At 45.6% G+C, this 22133-nt stretch overlaps 1 long non-coding RNA gene across 1 annotated transcript; it reads left to right on the top strand.

Annotated features, from left to right (window-relative positions):
- Window positions 1–19475: 19475 nt before the first annotated feature.
- On the top strand, window positions 19476–21417 carry LOC132591872 (uncharacterized). The gene is made up of 2 exons (XR_009557281.1): window positions 19476–19547; window positions 20888–21417. It is a non-coding gene; the product is annotated as an uncharacterized LOC132591872 (long non-coding RNA).
- The last annotated feature ends 716 nt before the right edge of the window (window positions 21418–22133 follow it).

Here is a 22133-nt window from a genome sequence, read left to right as displayed (position 1 = left end):
AACCAAGGCGGGAGGGGCACCCCAAGTCCAAGTGCTGCCAGGAAGGAGAGCCGGGACCCTAGTAAGCAAGTTCAATGGAGACCCGAGGGAATATCAGGGCTTTGAGACTGAGATTGTGTATGCTCTTGAGCTGCACCATGATGAGTTCCCTGATGATGAGCACAGGGTAGCGTTTATTGTGGAGCACCTTACCAGGGCAGCCAGGGAGTGGCTAAGACCGTTAATCGCAACAAAGAATCCTTGCATGAAGAATGTCAAACTATTTCTAGAAGGTTTGAAAACGATGTATTCGTCCGATAGTCATATGGACCAGACTAAGGAGGAACTTCATAATTTACGCCAAGGAAATATGACAGTTCGCGCGTATTGGGCGAAATTCACCATGCTGGTGCACAGATTGGGGTGGGAACTGGAGTCACCCCCAATGCAAGCGGCGTTCTACTTGGGGTTGCATGAGGAGGTGAAGGATGAGCTCTCGAGAGGTCCAAAGCCCAGTAATATGGATCAGCTGAGCAAAGCGGCTCTGGCGGTGGGGGTGAGACAGGAATCCCGGTGGAGCGACAAGCAAGCAATGCACGCAAAGCGGGCTTGGTTCCCACGGTCGCAGGAGAAGCCACTCCCCCAACAACCCTTTCAAGCCACGCCTGGGGCCAGCCAGGACCAGGAACCCATGCAGATTGATAGCGCGCGCGCGCGGGCTTTTCAAACCCCAGCGGCGCCAAGACGCAAGGAGGGAAGGGGTGGGAATTGCTTTCTCTGCAACTCCCCCCAGCATCTCGTCAGAGACTGCCCACATCGCAGGGAGTGGCAAGGAAAGGCGGGAACGGTTGTGCCCTCCCCCACTGACGCAGCACCACAGCAGGGAAACGGGAAAGCCTGGCTGCAGGAGACAAGGGGCAGCAGCCAGGCACAGTCAGCAGACAACAGCCCCAGCCCACCCACCCGCACAGAGAGGAGCGGAGCCAGCCCACCCCTCCCAGAGCAGGAGTGGTTCTAGAAGTGACGCTCACGCTCCCAAATGGCTATCCCCTGACGGTCCTCGCCCTAATTGACAGTGGGGCGTCAGCGAACTTCTTCTCGAGAAACTTTGCAGAAGAGCACCAGATCCAGCTTCTGCAGCTGGATTTTCCTCTGCACGTGGCGACCATTGACGGCAGAGAGCTGCTGGGAGGGGCCATCACTCATCAAAACCCCCCCCCATGAAAATGACGGTGGGAAGGCACTCAGAGACACTGGCATTCAACGTCACCACCATCTCAGACCCCCCCATCGTCTTGGGCATGAGCTGGCTGGCGCGCCACGACCCCTCCATCAGTTGGCACCAGAGATGCATCACTTTTGGATCGGACTTTTGCCTGGAACATTGCATGCAGCACCAACCAGGGGAGGGGCCTCCGATAGCCACGGTGGCCACCATGCACGTCAAAGGGGGTGAGGCGATACCCAAGCCGTACTGGGACCTGCAGGAGGTCTTCAGTGAAGCGGAGTCCGACCACCTACCCCCACACAGGCCTTTTGACTGCCAGATCAACCTGGTGCCAGGGGCAACGATACGCCCAGCCAAGCTGTACGCCATGTCAGACCAGGAACTGGAGGATCTGCGCGCTTTCATCGACAAGAACCTCAAGCGGGGGTTCATCAGAGAAAGCAAGGCAGCAGGGGGCAGCCCAGTCTTCTGGGTGGACAAGAAAGACACGCAACAGCGCCGTCTTGTGGTGGATTTTAGACGGCTGAATTCAGTGACAGAGCCAGTGGCTTTCCCCATGCCCAGAGTGGACGATCTGTTGACAGCAGCGCGCAGGGGCAAGATTTTCACCAAGCTAGACCTGAGGGGGGCGTACAACTTAATCAGGATCCGGGAAGGCGATGAATGGAAAACCACGATGTTCACGCCTCTGGGCTCTTTTGAATATCTGGTGATGCCCTTCGGGTTGCAAGGGGGCTCAGCATGCTTCCAGGCCTTCATGCACCACGTCCTGGGGTCCCTCCTCTTCAGGAAATGCTTGGTCTTCCTGGATGACATCCTTATCTATTCCGATGACCCAGTGCAGCATGTGAAAGATGTCAGGGAGGTGTTGCAGCGCCTGAAGGAGAACCACCTGTATGTGAAGCTGGAGAAGTGCAAGTTTCACACCAAGGAGGTGGACTTCCTGGGCTACAAGCTGTCAGACAAGGGGCTGGCGATGGACAAGGACAAGGTGCAGGCCATCCTGGACTGGCACAGCCCCAGGACGCGCAAAGATGCCCAACGCCTACTAGGCTTCGCCAACTTCTACAGGAAGTTCATCAAGAACTTCTCTCGCGTTACGGCTCCCATCACTGACTGCCTGAGGGGCAAGCAGAAGTTCAGGTGGACACCAGAGGCGCAAGCAGCGTTCGAAAGCCTCAAGAGGGTGTTCGCCTCAGACCAGAACCTGTTCCACGTGGTTCAGGACGCGCCCCTACGCGTGGAGACAGATGCTTCTGATAAAGCTGTGGGCGCCATTTTGTTGCAACTGGACGCCAACAGAGAGTGGAGACCCTGTGCCTTCTTCTCCAGGAAGTTGACCCAGCCAGAGCGAAACTACACGGTGTTTGATCGGGAACTTCTTGCGATCCACGCTGCGTTCCAGCACTGGAGACACTTCCTGGTGGGCGCCAAGCACCCCATCCAGGTGTGCACAGACCACAAGAACCTGGAGTTCTGGAGAACTGCCAGGGTGCTCAACCAGCGGCAGATACGGTGGGCAGAGTTCTTCTCGAACTTCAACTTCTCCATACACTACATCCCGGGAGAGCAGAATGTCAGGGCGGATGCCCTCTCCCGCAAGCCAGAGTACATGGAGGAGGAGGCGCCACCGGCACCCAGACACATTTTCCCCCCGTCAGCATGGTCCTGCGGAGCAGCAGTGGTGAGCGAGGCGGAAATCACAGCACTGACGGCAGCGGATGAATTTGCCAACCGCATCTTCAGAGAACTGAGAGGGGGGGGGAGCAGGCAAAAGACTTTGCAGAACGCAGGGGGCTGCTTTTCTACAAGGGTGCACTGTACCTGCCCACCACCCAGCTTAGACGTACGGTCCTCAAGCAGATGCACGACAACCCAACGGCGGGTCATTTTGGGAGGGACAAAACCGCTCACCTAGTCATGAGACACTTCTGGTGGCCAGGGGTGCGGGAAGATGTTAGAGACTATGTACGGGGCTGTGACACCTGCCAGCGGGCAAAGGTGGTCAGAGCAGCGCCACCGGGATTGCTGGAGCCCTTAGCCACGCCACACAGGCCGTGGGAAGTGGTGTCCATGGACTTCATCACAGATCTGCCTTCTTCCAGGGGCAAGACCGCAGTGTTGGTGGTGGTGGACCTCATGTCCAAAATGTGCCACTTTATACTGTGTGCCAGGGCGGTCTCTGCAGAGGAGACAGCCAAACTGTTTGTGGATCACGTATTCAGACTGCATGGATTACCTTTAAGGGTTATTTCGGATCGTGGCCGCCAATTTGTTTCCAGGTTCTGGCGGCGGCTCATGAACCTCCTGCAGGTGGAGGTCAGCTTGTCGACGGCTAGACACCCGCAGACCAATGGACAGGCGGAGAGGGTCAACGCCATTCTGCAGCAGTACCTGAGATGCTACGTCAGCCAGCGGCAAACGGACTGGGTGGATCGCCTGCCACTGGCAGAATTTGCCTACAACAATGCGGTGCACGTCTCCACAGGGGTGTCGCCCTTTAAGGCCAATTACGGGCGCGACCTCAGATCTTTCCCAGAGAGGGAGGGGGAGGAGGAGGAGGAGGGCCCACAGGCTGAGGATTGGGCAGAGGAACTGGAGACGGTGCACCAGCAGCTTAGAGAACACTTGGAGAGAGCCAAGGAAGCGTACAAGAAGGGGGCAGATCGCCACAGGCGACCGGGGGAGGTCATTAGGGTGGGGGACAAAGTTTGGTTGTCCTCGGAGGGCCTTCCCATCAGAGGGAGGTGCAAAAAGCTGGCGCCCAGAAGGTTGGGCCCCTTCACGGTCACGCAACAGGTCAACCCGGTGGCATACAGGCTGGCACTGCCAGGGGACATGAGGGTGCACCCAGTGTTTCATAGATCGCTGCTGTCGCCGTACAGGGAAAGCAGCAGGCTCCGAGGCAGCGAACAAACCCCTGAGGGAGGGGGGGAGAGAGAAGGCAGGGAGCAACTCAATGAGGCCACGGCCATCCTGGACTCAAGGAGGGGGGTGGGGGGCCTGGAGTACCTCATGGCATGGGAGGATGCTCCACCGTCCCAGAATGAATGGGTCCCAGCCACTCAGATACAGGAGGAATTCCTGGTAGAAGAATTTCACGCCCTCTTTCCCCATAGACCCAAGCCCTGGCACATGGAAAGGGAGGGGGAGGGGGAGGAAGCACGGGAGAGCAGTTCACCATGGCGCTGGGAAGCGGAGTTTGAGGAACCAGAGGATGAGGTATGGGTGTCACCGAGATCCACCCAGTCAGAGGAAGGAGCAGATTGGCAGAACATTTTTACCCCTACCAGCTCTGACGCCACGGACTTTTTGGGATTCCCGTCCTCCCAGGCGGAAGGGGGGGGCTCGCAGGACTGGGGGGAGGTGTTCACACCAACGGGCTCGGAAAGCACTGAGTTCTTAGGCTTCCAGTCGTCACCGACACCTGGGGGGGACCTGGGGAGGGGTGAAGGAGAGCTTGGGAGGGGGGTGGATGTGAGGGACAGGGGATATCGCGAAGTCCCTCCCCTCCTGAGTTCAAGCCCATCCCCGAGCACAGGGGAAAGCAGAGAGAGTTCCGATTCCAATGGGGAAGCAGGAAGTCGTGTCCGAGGCTCAGGCAAGGTAGAGGAGCCAGGGTCCCAGGTGGGACAGGAAGGGGCGAATAAGGGGGGGAGACCCATCCCCCCAACTCCGGAATTACGCAGAAAGAGGAGGGGAAAGAGGATGGGTCTGCCAAAGCTTTTGTGTTGGAGAAAGACGCGCCAAAAGCCATTCGGAGGTTCTGGAACCGACTGACCACATCACTCCGTGTAAATAGCAATGACTTCAGCACTGTAAATACGCAGCACCAATAAAAGAATAAAATGCAGAGCTGCGTAGCGTCGTTACTCTGAAGTAGCCCACTCCGGCCACTGTGACAACTGTATTTGTTAAATTAATGTTTTTCCCCTCCAAAATTTAATTCTTTCTTTTAGCACTGGGTGAGCTTTTATCATGTCTGGAAAGGTGTTTAAATCCTACTTCTTTGTGTGTGAGAGTTGGCTCATTGTTTTCCTTTCACAGATTTGTCCTCTGCACATGCTCAAGCAAGCACCAATTAACTGTGATTTTTTTCTCTGAAGGAAGTTCCAGGAACAAGCTTGTTTGATTAATAATATTCCTTACTTACAGGAGTCATTGTCTCTTGATTTAAAGTATTTTTATCTCATGAAGGCAGGATATTTCTGTTTCAGTTTCTCCTTTGGATAATTTCTGGAGATTCCTTTCCCAATAGTACGGCATTAGAGTTTTATTATTCATTAGAGTTTTTATTTATAATGTTACATTCTTGGACCTTTTTGTGATTTTTTGAACCTCCTTGTAAGATTAAATCAAAAATCCCTTGATAACCTCAAACAGAATGCAAAATGGTTATATTTGGCTAGATTTGGTTTACACATATGCTCACTTCCTTTTAAAATCCAGGAGTGAACCATCAAAATTAATTAAATTACCTCTTAATTGGCAGCTGATTTTTTAGGTTTGTGTCTCATTTTCAGGTTTGGAGAGGCAAACCTTGCTTTAAATCAATCCACATTTGGTTACATATTTTCTCTGCATGCTAACTTTTATTGTTCTTTTAAAAGGGTTCAGTGCAAATCATTACCCTTTGTTTATTTTCTTCTTCAGAGATCTCCAGTGATGTGTTAATAATGTTTAGCTACCCATAGAGATTGATATCTCTTGATGTAAAGTTTTGAGAGATCTAGATTTACTTAATATTATTATTCTTCTAAAGAATGAGAGAGAATGGTCAGTCTCTCCATGTCATTGCAAGGGTCTTTGCAGATCCACGCTTGCTTACCTTTATGCAGGATATTACAATTATTGCAGTTCCACACATGTCAGCTTTCAAACAAAAATAAAAAAGGAGGAATACCTATAGGATTGTCTGGTGATGGTTAAAATATTATTAAATTAAATTAACTTAAATTAAAATCATTGAATTATTTAATTATTCTTAAATATTATTTCAAAATTATTTCAAAGTTATTTACGCCTGTAGATGACCATTTTGGCCAAAGGACAAGTTATCCTCAGCCAATGGTGAGCTATAAGCTTTTGCCTAATCTGTCTTGGGTAGGACCCTCCCCCCCCCCTTTTGACATGGGGGCATGGCTACGCAAGTGTGCTTTCTCCAGCAGGAAATTGAATTTGGCTTCCAGTGTACGTCTGTGAAAAAATGGCCAAGGGTTGGAGACACCGAATCCACTGCCGGACTTCGCAGTGCTCCGGATCCGGGACTCACCACTGAGAGACCGCAACCAAGTTCTGCTTCAACATCACCAAGTGACCTGGGGAATGGTTAAATCGCTGTCCGCATAAGCTGTCATTTCACTGAGAGCACATAACATGGACCTTACCCCAGAAAACCATTTACTTGCAGTATTTTCCTGCCTCGCTGCAAATTCTGTGAGGCTAATAGACCACAGTTATGCTTGTTTCCAGTAAGTGGACAAAAGACTCTGACCTAAAAGTTTTGAAGCAAGTACCTTCCCTTCGTTAAGGGATGTAGTTTATCCAGTTCAACATTTGAAAAGGACATTACGCTTTGGAGCCCTCATATTGAGAGATTGAGCATTCTTTTTGCACTATTGCTATAGTTGGAATTGTTACAATGTCTTTTTTATATTTTGCTACAAAGTTTATATAAAGTTTATATGTAAGGTTATTTAAGTTATCTATGCTACAAGGTTTACGATGTTGCAATGCACTGGTTACTTTTGACAGGTTGCACCCGGATCCACATTCTGTGTTCTTTATCCCGTGCTCCCCACACTTCCATATCCTATATAACGATTTCCTTATTATGTTACTCAAAAATATATTGTGATCTTTCATTTTATTTTTTAACATGTAGAAGTGCCATCCTGATCCCAATCCAGCGCCTTCCAAATCCAATAGTAAATTGTTTTCTAACTTCATCCATTCCTTTATCCAAACCAGCCCTGCCGCATCATGATACATTTCTAAATTTGGTAGACCAAATCCTCCTCTTTCTTTGGAATCTATCATAATTTTATATTTAATTCTAGCTCCTTTCCCATTCCATATGAATTTCATTATTTATCTCCGCCAATCTTTAAAATATTTTCCCCCTCCTAAAATTGGTAAATTTTGAAATAAATACATTAATTTGGGTAAAATGTTCATTTTAATAACCAAAATTCTCCCTAACATTGATAATTTTAATTTGGTCCACATTTTTAATTTTCTTTTAATTTCTTTCCAGGTCTTCTCATAATTTTCTTGGAATAGATCAATACTTTTTGCTGTCATGGTTATACCCAAATATTTTATTTTCTTCTTTATTTCTCTCCCTGTCAATTCCTGCAGCTTAATTTTTTCTTTTTTTCTAGATTTTTTACTAATAATCCACTCTTTTTGCAATTTATTTTAAAGCCCGCCAATTTTCCAAATTCTCTGATTTTTTCTATTGCCCTGGGTACACATTCTATTGGGTTTTCCGTTGTGATGATCACATCATCAGCAAATGCTCATGCCTTGTATCTGTTTTTCCCAATTCTTATTCCCTCAATTTTCTCGTCTCCTCTAATACTGTTCATTAATGTTTCCAAAATGATTATAAACAAAATTGGGGACAAAGGGCATCCCTGCCTGGTTCCTTTAAATATTTTTATATCTTCCGTGAGTTTCCCATTGATCACTATCCTTGCTTTTTGCTTTTTGTATATATTTCCAATTGCCTTTGTCAATTTATCTCCCAATTCTAATTCCCCTAGCACAATTTCTAAAAACCGCCATGATATGTTGTCGAATGCTTTCTCCGCATCGACTGATAATAGTGCGGCACTTTTACTACTATCACTTTCCAACTATTCTAGAATGTTTATTATATTTCTGATGTTATCTTTTGTTTGTCTCCCTTTAACAAAGCCTGCTTGATTTTCATTTATTATCCCATTCGAAATTAAATTTATTCTATTCGCTAATACCCCGGCATATAATTTGTAATCACAGTTCAATAATGATATTGGTCTATAATTTGTTGGAGAATTTAGGTCCGAATCCGTTTTTGGTAATAGTGTTATTCTCGCTTCCCCCCAACTTTCTGGTAATTCATCTTTTGTTGCTATTTCATTCATCAATTGTTGTAGGGGTCTTAAAATGATCTCCTCTAACTCTTTGTAATATTCTATTGGGATGCCGTCTGGGCCAGGAGCTTTACCTTTTTTCATTTTTTGAATTACCTCCCTAATTTCTTTTTCCGTAAATGGTTCATTTATTAGTTTACTTTTTTCTTCTGGAATTTTTGCTAATTTATATTTTTTCATGAATTCTAGGGCTCCTTGTTCGTCAATTTCTTCTTTTTGATATAAATTAGTATAATATTTTTCAAAAAAAATTCTAATCTCTTGTGGCTAATCTACTACTCTATTTTCAATCTTTATTTTATTCATCAATCTCTCATTCCTCCTATTTTTTAATTGCCACGCAAGCAGTTTTCCTGGTTTGTTAGCCCACTCGTAATTTCTATATTTCCAGAATTCTATTTGTTTATTCATTTCTTCCTCAATCAATTTTTCATATTCTATTCTCAAAATTTTGATCTCTTGGTTTACTTCTTTTTTTCCTGATTCGTATAAAAAATGTTCTTTTCTTTTAATCTCCTCCAATAATTTAGTTTTTTGTTCTTCCCTTCTTACCCTCTCTATTTTGTTTTGTTTAATAAAATAACCTCTGGCTACGGCCTTTCCGGCCTCCCATACCATTCGCAAATTCATTTTTTTTTATTTTTGTAAATATTTTTTTATTATTTTATATATAGAAAAAGCAAGAAAATCCAACAATAAAACAATTGGCATCATACACAAATAAGATAAAGAAGAAGAAGAAAAAGAGATACAAATCAGATTCTTAATCGTTTCTAACTTCATTTCCCTCATAGACTTCCCCGTGTCCCCTATTTGGCGGTTCATTGCATATCTCTTACATGCAGGTTCTATTCATATTTCATATCTATAATTACTATTTCTCGACTTTCACTAAACTTTCCCTTAATCTCAACCTGCAACATACATAATTGCTTATATTTCTCTTCATAAGTCAATTTTACAATATTTTTTGTAATATATTCTAAATTTATTCCATTCTTCTTTCGTCTTCTCTTCTCCCTGGTCGCGTAGTCTTCCGGTCAGGTCAACGAGTTCCATATAGTCCAATATTTTCATTTGCCACTCCTCTAATGTAGGAATCTTTGGTGTCTTCCAGTATTTTGCTAGTAGTATCCTGGCTGCCGTTGTGGCATATAAAAACAAGTTAGTGTCTTTGGTCGGTAATTCTCTTCCCACCATGCCCAATAGAAAGGATTCTGGTTTCTTAATAAACGTGTTTTTCAACATCCTTTTCAGTTCGTTATGAATCATTTCCCAGAAATCCTTTACTAACGGGCAGGTCCACCACATGTGGAAAAATGTTCCTTCCGCTTTTTTACATTTCCAGCACTTATTATCATGATTATGGTATATCTTAGCAAGTTTTACTGGTGTCAAATACCATCTATAAAACATTTTCATCATATTCTCTCTTAAAACCGTACATGCAGTAAATTTCATGTTCTTCTTCCATAATCTTTCCCAGTCATCCATCATAATATTGTGCCCCACATCTTTCGCCCAGTCTATCATAACTTTCTTTGTTGACTCATCTTTCAACTGCCACTGACGCAGCAAATTATACATTCTTGAAAGATTCTTTGTCTTTGGTTCTAATAACTCTGTCTGCAACTTGGACTTTTCTAGAGAAAAACAATTTTTCTTATCTACTTTATACAATTCATTTATCTGGTGGTATTGGAGCCAATCATCTAAATCACTTTTTAATTGTTCATACGTCTTTAATTTTAATTTGTCTCCTTCCTCCACCAGAATATCTCTATACTTTGGCCATCTGGTCTCCATGTTTACCCTCTTCCGGGCCTTCGCTTCTAATGGTGAAATCCAAAGGGGGGTTTTCTTTTCTAATAAGTCTTTATATTTATTCCATACATTTATCAATGATTTCCTAATTACATGATTTTTAAATCCCTTAGGTTCTTTGTCTTGTCATACCATAAATAAGCATGCCATCCATATACATTATTAAAGCCTTCCAAATCTAATACCTCTGTTTTCTCTAACAAACACCATTCTTTCAGCCAGCAGAAGGTAGCTGCTTCATAATAAATCCTTGAATCTGGTAGGGAAAAGCCTCCTCTTTCTTTACTATCTGTCAGAAGTTTATATTTTATCCTAGGCTTTTTCCCTTGCCAAATAAACTTTGAGAGTGTCGTTCGCAAATTCACCTTTCTATATTTCCAGAATTCTATTTGTTTATTCATTTCTTCCTCAATCAATTTTTCATATTCTATTCTCAAAATTTTGATCTCTTGGTTTACTTCTTTTTTTCCTGATTTGTATAAAAATTTTTCTTTTCTTTTAATCTCCTCCAATAATTTAGTCTTTTGTTCTTCCCGTCTTACCCTCTCTATTTTGTTTTGTTTAATAAAATAACCTCTGGCTACGGCCTTTCCGGCCTCCCATACCGTTCGCAAATTCACCTCTCCATTACAATTTATCTCGAAAAATTCTTTCATTAATTTTTTTGCGCCCTCTAACACTTTTTCCTTCTTTAACAAAAAAACATTCATTCTCCATCTTTTATTTGTTTCTATTTCTCGATCTTCTATTAATGTCATTACTGAATTATGATCTGATATTGTTTTTGGTAAAATTTCCACTTTTCCAATTCTAGTACTTATGTTTTTTGAAACCCAAATTCCATCAATTCTACTTGCGGTCTTATATTGTGCTGAATAAAATGTACATTCCTTATCGACTGGATGCTTAAATCTCCATGTATCGATCAATTCCAAATTTTCTGTCATATCAAAAAAGTTTTTGGGTAATTTGTTTCCTTTCTTTTTCCCTTTGCTATTTGATTTGTCCAGCTCTGGATTGGTTATTCCATTGAAATCCCCCATTACCACTATTTGTTTATCCATATGTTCCAACATTTTTCCCTCTATTTTATGAAAAAACTCACTTTACTTCCGTTTGGTGCATATATTCCTATTATCATCCATTCCCCCCCCCCTCAATTATGATTTCCACTATTATCACCCTCCCTTCTTTATCTTTCCATATCATTTTAGGTTCCCATTTCTCCTTTATGTAAATTACAACTCCCCTTTTCTTTTTATCATCTGCTGCAATAAATTCTTTACCCAAACTTGGGTTAACCAATATCCTTTCATGTCTCTTATTAACGTGGGTCTCTTGCAAACAAATTATGTCTAAATTTAACTTTTTCAATATGTGACCCACCTTGTTTCTTTTTTTATATATCATTTAACCAGTTCACATTCCATGAGAATAATTTGAGTTTCATCTTGTTTCAAATATACTTTATTGGAAAACTTTATTCAAAATTTAATTATAAAAAAATATATCTCCCTCTAAAAAACTTTGTACTTTGGAAATGCTTCTGTTTGTCTTTGGCAAAAGAACAGCTGGCTTCCAACTCTTACGAATATAATATATACATATATATGGGGAGTTATTACCATCTTACTCTTAGTTGAAGCTAAAAAATAGATTTCCCCCTCCCTCACTTTTTCCTCATCTATTCTACAACTTTATCTCTTAGTGCATTCTTACTTCTTATATTTCCCCCTGTTCTTTGGCAGTCCCTTCTTCATCCAAATGTTCTTCTCCAACTCCATCCTCCTCCTCTTCTTCTTCTTCTTCTCCCTCATCGTCCTCCGAACTGCTTGGGTCTACTTCATCTTCCTTCTCCTCTTGTTTTTCCTCAATCAGTCTGACCTTCTCCCCTCCCAGTTCCTGCCAGTATTTTCTCCAAAAAAGGTCAGCTTCCCCCACATTTTCAAATTTCCTTCTCTTTCCTTTATAGAAGAAGGACAGACCCTCTGGATATTCCCACCTAAAAATTACTTTTTTCTGTTTCAAATGCTTTGTCAAAAAGTTGTATTTCTGTCTTTTTTGAATCAGGCGGGGTGGAATTTCTTTCAGGACCACAGTCTCTACTCCTTCTATTTTCAGCTTTTTCTTTCCTTTCGTTTATAAGATCTTCTCCACCAGCCACATAGATTTAAAGGATACTAAACAGTCCATAGGCCAGTTGTTTGCCCTGGCCTTCCTGGACTTAACTCGAAAGGCCTTTTCTTTCTTTCTTTTCTATTCCAGTTTCCTCCAGGCCTAGCCATTTCGATAATTCCATGGCAATCCTTTTTTCTGTGCTCTCGTTCTCCATTTCTGGGATGTTTTTAAATCTCAATATTTTCTCTCTGATCTTCATTTGCATCATAGCAAGTGCATCCATCTGTGCTTCCTGGACTGCCTTTTGTTTCTCCACTTCTTTCTTGGCTTTTTCCATTTCTTTCTTGTTCAGTTTTTCCCCCCTTGGTCAAGTTCTTTATTGTGCTTTCCATAGCTTGTATTTTCAATTTTAGTTCTTCTATTTCTCTTGTGGTCTCTGTACTTTTTTCATCTATTTCTTTCATGTGGGTTTTGATTTCCTCTATCTTTTACATCACAGTCCGCTTTTTGTTCTAATTTCTCTACCTTGTCCTCCAGCGTCTTGACTCTATCACTCATTTCTTTCTTTATCTCAGCTAGGTCCATCTTTACTTCTCCCATGTCCTCTTTGAGGCTCCAAATGAGCTCTTTTAAGTCCGTATCATTTTCCATTAGCGAGTTCCTTCTTTGCTGGGAGATTCCCGTTGCTCCTGTTATTGTCTTCTTGATTTTAGTCCCATTTGGCATTTTGTGGCTCTTATTTTTCTTTTCTTTTCTTTTCTTTTCAATGGCGCTTGCTCCGATTTTTTTTAAAAAAGTATTATTATAGTTCCTTTTTTTCTCCACTAGATGTCACTCGCTGGGATTTTCCTTTGCTGCGGTCGTTTCTCTTTATTAGCTTCTCTTTGTTCCTCTTCTCCCCACGTTTCCGCCTTCTTCTGCTCAGCTGTTTTGCCTAGTCATCTTGTTGTTTAAGCGTTCGCCATTTTCTTCCCCTTCTCTCCCTTTTAATCTGGCTTCTTATTCCTACTGTTTCAGCCCGCCGGCTTTCCACTTCATTTTGTTTTTTGTTTTTTCTAAAACCCTTCTCTTTTCGTCCACCAACGATGCAGCTATCCCTGGGGTTCTCCTTCAGCTGGCACAAGATTCTTTGTGTGTGTGTTAATTCAACCCAGGTACTGGTGACTTCAATAAATCTTCCCTTTCTTATACACTTTTGTGGTCTCCTCCGTTCTCCGGTAGCGTTTTAATCTCAGACCTTTCGTTTTCTTTCGTTCTTATTTGCCACCCCATTTTACAGTCTCTCCGTTACACCTTGTCTTCTCCTCTCCCTCCTCCCTTCTCTTGGGGTTCTCTCACGTTTTAACATGGGTGGTGGTCTTTTTCTTTTCTTTTCTTTACACCCCATGCTCCGGCAATGTTGTAGTTAAGTTAAAGAAATTTTACCGTTCTTGCCGCAGCTCTTACAGGAAGAATGGACTTCGCGTCTCAGTGTCCGGGCTCCCCCTCACCTCAGCTTTAAAAGCGAGGGATGCCGAGAGCTCCTTTGGACACCACCGACTGCTCAGGGTAGGATCGCCTCTTACCCCTTCGGTTTGGGGGGGGCAGGTAGCCTCCAGCTCCCCCTTTTCTTTCCTCTAAGCACCCCGGGATGCGGAGCCTCTCCGGAGCGTGGCCGATCGTGGCTGCGGTAAAACCGGAAGTCCTCATCCCTGCAAGCATTCACCTTCAAGGAAAGAAAGGCACAGAAGCAAAACTTTACAACAGCCCAGAACTGTTTGCAGCGTAATTCTATAGGGCCCCCCGGCTCTGCCTTAAGTTGTTGCCGCCCAGTCTCTTCCTGCACTTCCTCCAAGTCAGGGGTAGGCAACCTAAGGCCCGTGGGCAGGATGCAGCCCAATCGCCTTCTCAATCTGGCCCGGGAATCAGCGTGTTTTTCCATGAGTAAAATGTGTCCTTTTATTTGAAATGCATCTCTGGGTTATTTGTGGGGTATAGGAATTCATTCACCCTCCCCCCAAATATAGTCCGGCCCACCACATGGTCTGATGGATGAAAAAGGTTACTGACCCGTCCTCCTCCAGATCTTCCAGGATGAGTTGTTCTGAAAGGAAAAGAAGAGAAGGTGGGGTTAGACTTTCTTACACACACAAACACACACATACACACAAAGAGGGGGGGAGAGGGAGGGAGGGAGGGAGAGAGACTTTCTCAGTGTAGACATGGAAATAAACATTACCTTCATATCTTCTGGTTTTCATCTCCACTGGAGGGGAGGAGGAATTTGGGGCCTAGAGGGAAACATGCAATAAGATTATTTTCTTAAACCTCAAAATAGGCCTCAGACAGAGACCTTTCCTAAGAAAGCTTAGGGACTGGCTGCAGGGTCTTACCTTTTTGGTTTTTTTGAACAGGGGTCCACAGGGTAAGGCACAGGTGGAGGGGCAGGTGGTGGGCGAGGGAGAGGACATTGGGATGGGGGAAACTTTGTTTTTTCGAGACAGGCGAAGGGCTCGCCTCAGCCTGGAAAGCCTAGAAAACAAAAAGCAAAATGTGAGAAATGGGGCTCACAGTTAGTACTCTCCTTGGGGCACCACACACACACACACACACGAATAATAAAAACGCACTGAGACAGGATTTCAGTTTAAAGGTTAATGGGCAAAATTTAGGCCACAACTTTATTGATTACAGCAATGTGAGTGGTATTGGCTAAGGCTTTGGCAATAACTATACAGTGGAACCTCGGTTTACGACCGCAATCCGTTCCACGGAGGCAGTCGCAAACCGAGGCATTCGCTTGCCGAAGACATGCTCTCCGCATGCGCGAAGCGCCAATAAAGCGCTTCTGCACACGCACGATCTGCACAGATCGCTTCTGCGCACCTGACGCCGCAGAACCCGGATGTAAACACTTCTGCCTCCCAAGCAGACTTCGGACAAGATCTGGAACCGCGGATTCCTTTACTGGAATACCCTTGGTACCTGGAGGGGCAGGTGATGGCCGCACCTCACCTCCCCCACACTTCACCAAGCCAATGCCTTACAAAGTTGTGACGCTTGCTAAGAAGTAGGCGAAAACCAAGAGGCCAGTGCCAATTTGCCAAAAGGAAAAAAATCCTACTTGGCCCCTGTTCCAAAACAGGCGACCAAGCGAAGTCCAGAGCAAGGCCAAAGCACACCCCTAAATCTAGGGCGGGTTTTGGGCGGCGTGAAGCCAGGTAAATCTCCCCAACAATGCGCCACCGCCTTTTAAAGGCCCCCCTCGATCACCTATAGCCTGTGCGCAACGCGGACCCTCAATTAAGAGGATCCGATATGCTGAAAGAAATCCTACTTACATGGTTTCTCACTTCTCTCACAAGCACGGAATGATCCAAGCGTAGGAGATCCCCAGGACTTCTAGAGCCCCAACGGAGATGTCACAATGACCCTCGTGATGCCCTGAGAAAACCAGCAGCCACAAGCAGTGCTGCTCTTAAGTGACGCCACTAAGTTTTCTCACATGGTTTTCTTCCATGTTCCACTTTTTATAAATGTGCATGACGTGCCTCCTCCTTTGGATTCCAGCTGACGTTGTTCCTGCACCTACTGAGCACTAAGCTCTCTCCTATACCTGTCCCATACCAGCCAACATTTCTCCCATGCAAATAGGAAGGTCTTATTCCATTATTATTATTATTATTATTATTATTATTATTATTCTGACTGGGTTGTCCCAGCCACTCTGGACAGTTTCCAACATATACAAAAACATAACAAAACTTTAAATGTTAAGCACACCACTTCAATATCATGTCCCGATGCTCTAAGGTAGGTCTTTCCTGACCAGCGAGAGCCAATGGATTTGCATAGGTGCAAGGGCCCAGCCAGTAGGGAATGAAACTTGTGACTATTCCCTGTGTTAGAGGGTGAGGGCTGCAAATATGTGAACCAGGAAGAGGCATGGTGCTCATCCGCCATGACACCCACATTCCTGCAGTGAGGTTGGGGCTGTGCCGACACACAGGTGGAGCCAATCCAGCTCTTCCACCCGGGTCCACACCCAGCCCTCATCTCACCGCTGCACCCATTTTAGGGGTGCAGCTCTGCCGCATGGCACCAGCCACAACGGATCAGGGCAGACATTTATTTCAACGCTGGCATGGTAATTTTCAGACTTCTGGAATTGAATGAAAGGGAGGAAAAAATAAAAGTAGGCACTCCCTACTTGTTTTTTTACTACACAGCTATGGTGTTGCTAAAACGATCCCAGGCTCCTGTCTTCAAAGCTGATAGACCTTTAAATCTTCTCCTTGGGCAAGCCAGAACAGTTGGTTTCAATCAAATTTACCCATAGAAGCTATTATGATGATAGCAAAATATTATTGCTTTCTTTAACACATTATATAGCTTGGAAGTCGATAATAGTTCATGAAACCAAAGAAACTGAATATTGGGGATTGCTTTCTTGAAAGCATCACCACACCAAAGATGATGTGCCAGGCTCCTGGCAGGGGCGTAGCCAGGGAGGCGGGGGGGGGGGAGCTGCCCCCTCTAAATCAAGTAAATCAATAAAAATACTTAATTAACTGACCAATTGTGTCACAGATAACTCGGCTCTGCCCTTACCCCCCAAATAAAGCCTGCCCCACAATAAATCCTGTTTACACACATGGCTCCTGGTATCAATTTTCCAAATCCAGGATGGTGCTTTCAAGGACGCAATTTCAGCCACATTTATTCTGATCCTTAGGAAGAACTGTTCCCTTTCCTCCATCCTCTTAACAAATACAATTGCCCCTGTGGCAGGTTTGATCCCCATATGGGACAGCCATATATTTCTGCATTGCAGGGGGGTTGGACTAGATGATCCTCAGGGTCCCTTCCAGCTCTAAAATTCTATGATTCTCATGTTCTCATGCTACCCTGGTGCCAGCCAGGTGTGGCCAGTTTCCTCAAGTACTTGAGGAATTGCAGCCTGTCATAAGCAAAGATCACCAGTGTTGAAGCAATGATTCTTCAACATCAACTACGGTGAACTGGTCATGTTTTGTGGATGCCTGATCGTCGTCTTCCAAAGCAACTACTCTAGTCCGAACTTAAAAATGGAAAGCATAATGCTGGTGGTCAACAAAAGAGGTTTAAAACTGTCTCAAGGCATATCTTTTAAAATGTAGTATAAACACCAACAACTGGGAAACACTGGCTTGCGAACGCTCCAGTTGGAGAACAGCCTTTACCAAAGGTGTCATGGGCTTTGAAGACACTCAGAGAAACGTGCTAAGAGGAAGGCATGCTTGGCAAATCCACACTCCCGGAAACCAATGTCCCCACTGTGGAAGGACGTGCGGATCCAGAATTGGGCTCCACACACAGTCTCTTACGGACTCATTGTTAAAACCGTGTTTATGAAAGACAATCTTACCCAGCTACGAGTGATCGCCGAAGAAGAAGAAGAAGAAGACAGCTGATGGGCAGCAATAAGCCTCTCCTCTCTGCTGGGATTGCCAGGTGGCATATGCTGTGCCTGTTCAAAGATGCCTGTTGCTTACAGGTAAAGGTAAAGGGACCCCTGACCATTAGGTCAAGTCACGGATGACTCTGGGGTTGCGGCGCTCATCTCGCTTTACTGGCCGAGGGAGCCGACGTTTGCGACAGTTTTCTGGGTCATGTGGCCAGCATGACTAAGCCGCTTCTGGAGAACCAGAGCAGCGCACGGAAACGTCATTTACCTTCCTGCCATTTACCTATTTATTTACTTTCACTTTGACATGCTTATGAACTGCTAGGTTGGCAGGAGTTGCCTTTAGGTAAAGGGACCCCTGACCATTAAGCCCAGTCATGACCGACTCTGGGGTTGCGGCGCTCATCTCGCGTAATTGGCCAGGGGAGCCGGCATACAGCTTCCAGGTCATGTGGCCAGCATGACTAAGCCTCTTCTGGAGAACCAGAGCAGCACATGGAAATGCCATTTACTTTCCAACTGGAGCGGTACCTATTTATCTACTTGCACTTTGACGTGCTTTTGAACTGCTAGGTTGGCAGGAGCTGGGACAGAGCAACGGGAGCTCACCCCGTCGTGGGGATTTGAACCGCCAACCTTCTGATTTGCAAGCCCTTGTCTCAGTGGTTTAATCCACAGCGCCACCTGCGTCCCACTTATCTACTTTCACTTTGACATGCTTTTGAACTGCTTACAGGTAAAGCCATATGATTCTAGTTTGCGTAAGGGAGTTTCTACCCAAAGTATCTACCAGGGAAATAAAGGGTCTGGAAAGGTTTACCTCGCTCAGAGCTGCCAAGGGTGCATCACTTGTGAAGATAAAACTCATTAGTATTTCGTATCCATCTCTTAATAAACAACACAACACAATGTGCTTTCAACCAACGTCAGACGATAGAAGGGAGCTACTGGTAAGTTTCCACCATTTATTTAGACACCTGAGATTTTCACAAATTTAAGCAGTTGTGTTAAGTCTAAGAGCTCAATTCTCAATAGCCTTTCATAACTTTTTCAACAGCAGAGGTTTGGTGGATTAAAAGTGTCAGAGCCTCCGACCCTCACTCCGATTCTGCATCTTATTACAGGAGTCCTGAAAAGGAATCGTGCCTCTTAGGGCAGGGACCACACACTCAGCCGTGCTTGGGAGAACAAACAGGGAAGGACAGGTCTCCTCCTTCCACCATAGAGATAGATGAGAGGGAGAGAGGGAGAGAGAGAGAGAGAGAGAGAGAAAGTGGAGGAAATGGGGGGGATGACAATAAATCAGGGCAGGTTGACAGACGCTTTCCGCATTGCTTTACATTGCACCCTGGTTATATATACCGAGGGACGTTCAGTGCAAGAGCCTGCTTCCGCTCTGGTGCTTGATTACAAATGGGGGGGGGGAACTTTTCTGTATTTTAAAATGATTTTATAAGTTTCCCTTCCTGCTGCCCAAGGCTTTTAATATGATTTTTCAGGATAGAAGGAGAAAATAGACAGTCTAGGTGGTAGGGATAATTTTAATCTTTTAGGACAGTAAGTGTGAAAAGGGAACCGTGTGAATAGGCTGCCTTCACCCTGTCTTTTTACATTCTTTGCCTCAAAGAATTCTGGGCATTGTAGTTTTCCCCATTCCCGGCCTTCTTTCCGCGGGAGAAACGGGCTCCCGATGGGCTTCGGAGAGGCGTTGGAAAGCCCTTGGTCCCGCCTCCTCCGTCCGAGGCAGCGCGCATGCGCGGTGGGGGCGGGCTGCTCGGCTCTCTCCGCCCCTTGGTCCCCCCTCCTCTCGTCCGCGCTCCTCTCTCGGAGGAAGGTGAGCCGGAGGGGCCCCAGGGGAGAGACCGGGGACAAGACCCTCCAGAAGGTGCCCGGGTCCCTTTGGGGTCCAGGGCGGAGGGAGGGAGGGGTCTGTTCTGCTCCTAACGGCCCCCACCAACGGCTGGGTCCCTCCCTCCCCTCCCCCCCTCCAGCGCTGCCTTGGGGGGGGGGGCAGGTGGGGTCTTCATTCCTCCAGGCAAGAGGGGAGGGGCACAATGCTTGCTCCCCCCTTCCGCGGCAAGGGGGGAGGGAGGGAGGGGTCTGTTCTGCTACTAACGGCCCCCACCAACGGCTGGATCCCTCCCTCCCTTCTCCAGCGCTGCTTGGGGGGGGGCAGGTGGGGTCTTCATTCCTCCAGGCAAGAGGGGAGGGGCACAATGCTTGCCCCCCCTAGTCCTGCTCGGATTTATGCTGTGGGGGATGCAGAACTAAGCTATCTGTGGCAGAATTAGTCAATTAGTTATTTATTTACTTGATTTATTCTGCATCCCCAGAAGCGCGTGCATGCGCAGATTCGGTGCTTCAGGTTGCGGACCTTTCAGGTTGCGAACGGGGCTCCGGAACGGATCCCGTATGCAACTAGAGGTACCACTGTATACTGTATAGGATTGTGCTGGATGCTACCGCAATATTAGCGGTAGCAATTATTCTGAGATTATTCTCTTCATTTTACCTGCCCTTCTTACATGTAATTATTTCTCCGTCCATTTACTTGGGAGTAAGCCCCATGGAATTCACAAGGACTTAAATCTGAGTAGACATCATTAGGTTTATACTGTTAGTCATTTCCCCCCCATTAAATAGTCCATAGCAGGTGAGACAGTTAAATCAAGAGCTGCTCTGTTGATATGAATCCACAATCCTATACCCACTTATTTGGGAGTAACCCCCATTGAAGTCAACGGGGCTTACTTCTGAGTAGACATGCATCGGCTTGTGCTGTAAATTAGCCACACTTTCATAATTTAATGGGACTTAGCTAGCTACGACTAACTGATTTCAACAGAACCAAAGTGTGGCTAACTTTCAGCACACACCAATACATGGTTCCATGTGCATTCACAGAATCATAGAACTGTAAAGTTAGAAGGGGTCTTAGGGTCATCTAGTCCAACCCCTGAGGCACAGTCTTTCCTTAAAGAATTCTGGGCACTGCAGTTCCTTAAGTGTTGCTGGGTCTGGCAACTCTGTGAGGAGTAAACTACAGGGCCCAGAATTCTTTTGGGGAAAGAATGTAAAGGTGTAGCATGCACATGTAAAGCATGAAAGGGGGTTAACTCAGAAGTAAGTCCCCTTGTATGACTTGCTTTTGTTTTTTTATGCTTTCCCGTCCAGGACAGTCCAAGCTGTAAGGTGAAGCTCACAACAGCCTGCACTGCTCACCGAAAAGCCGCTGTTTCTCAGAAGGTTGCCTTGCCATGAGTGCTGTATCCCAGAGCATGCTGCAGTTGGGCCAGTGTTCTCCCTTGTGCCCCAAAGAAAGAGACACGCTCACTGGGGAAATGGCGAGGTTCATTCCGTGGTGGAGCTCTTATTTTCTTCTCAAGCTGTTGGACCACAGCAGAAAGTTTCTGAACATGGACATGGAAATAAGCATTACCTTCATGCTTCCTTTTGTTCTCCATCAGAGGGGCAGCTCTGCAGGGAAACAAAGGGCCACATGCGATAAGATTATTTATCTAAACCTCAAAATAGGCCTCAGACAGAGACCATATGGTCTGAGGTATGAAAAAAGTTGCTGACCCCTCCTCTAGATCTTCAACGATGAGCTCTTCTGAAAGGAAAAGAAGAGAAGGCTAGCAGTTAGAGAGACTTTCTTATATACACTGAACATATACATGGAAATAGACATTACCTTCATCTTTGCTCTTCTGTCTCATGGGGGGGGGAGGAATTTGGAGCCTACAGGGAAACAAAGAGCCATGTGCCATAAGATTATTTATCTAAACCTCAAAATAGGCCTCAGACAGAGACCTTTCCTAAGAAACCTTAGGGACTGGCTGCAGGGTCTTACCTTTTTGGTTTTTTCGAACAGGGGTCCACAGGGTAAGGCGGAGTTGGAGGGGGAGGTGGTGGGCGAGGGAGAGGACATTCAGAAGGGGGAAACTTTGTTTTTCCGTGACAGGCGAAGGGCTCGCCTCAGCCTGGAAAGCCTAGAAAACAAAAAGCAAAATGTGAGAAATGGGGCTCACAGTTAGTACTCTCCTGAACCAAATCCCCAAACTGGTATCTAAACCTCAAAATAGGCCTCAGACAGAGACCTTTCCTAAGAAACTTTAGGGACTGGCTGCAGGGTCTTACCTTTTGGGTCATGTGGAAGAGGGTAGGGCGGGGTAAGGCGGGGGGGAGGTGGTGGGCGAGGGGGAGGACTCTGGGATGGGGAAAACTTTGTTTCTTCTTCCTAGGCGAAGAACTCCTCTCAGCCTTGAAAGTCTAGAAAAGAAAGAGAAATGGGTCTCACAGCTTGTACTCTCTAATGCCTCTGAGCTCAAGAGGAATTCACTATCATCACAGAATGCAGATGCTGAGAGACATCCTACTTACATGTCTACCTTCTTCCTGTAACAAACGCGAAATGATC

Source organism: Zootoca vivipara, chromosome 3, assembly GCF_963506605.1.
Source record: "Zootoca vivipara chromosome 3, rZooViv1.1, whole genome shotgun sequence".
NCBI lineage: Eukaryota > Metazoa > Chordata > Lepidosauria > Squamata > Lacertidae > Zootoca > Zootoca vivipara.
Note: the sequence above shows the minus strand (reverse complement) of the source record. Positions and strands in the feature narration are given on the sequence as shown.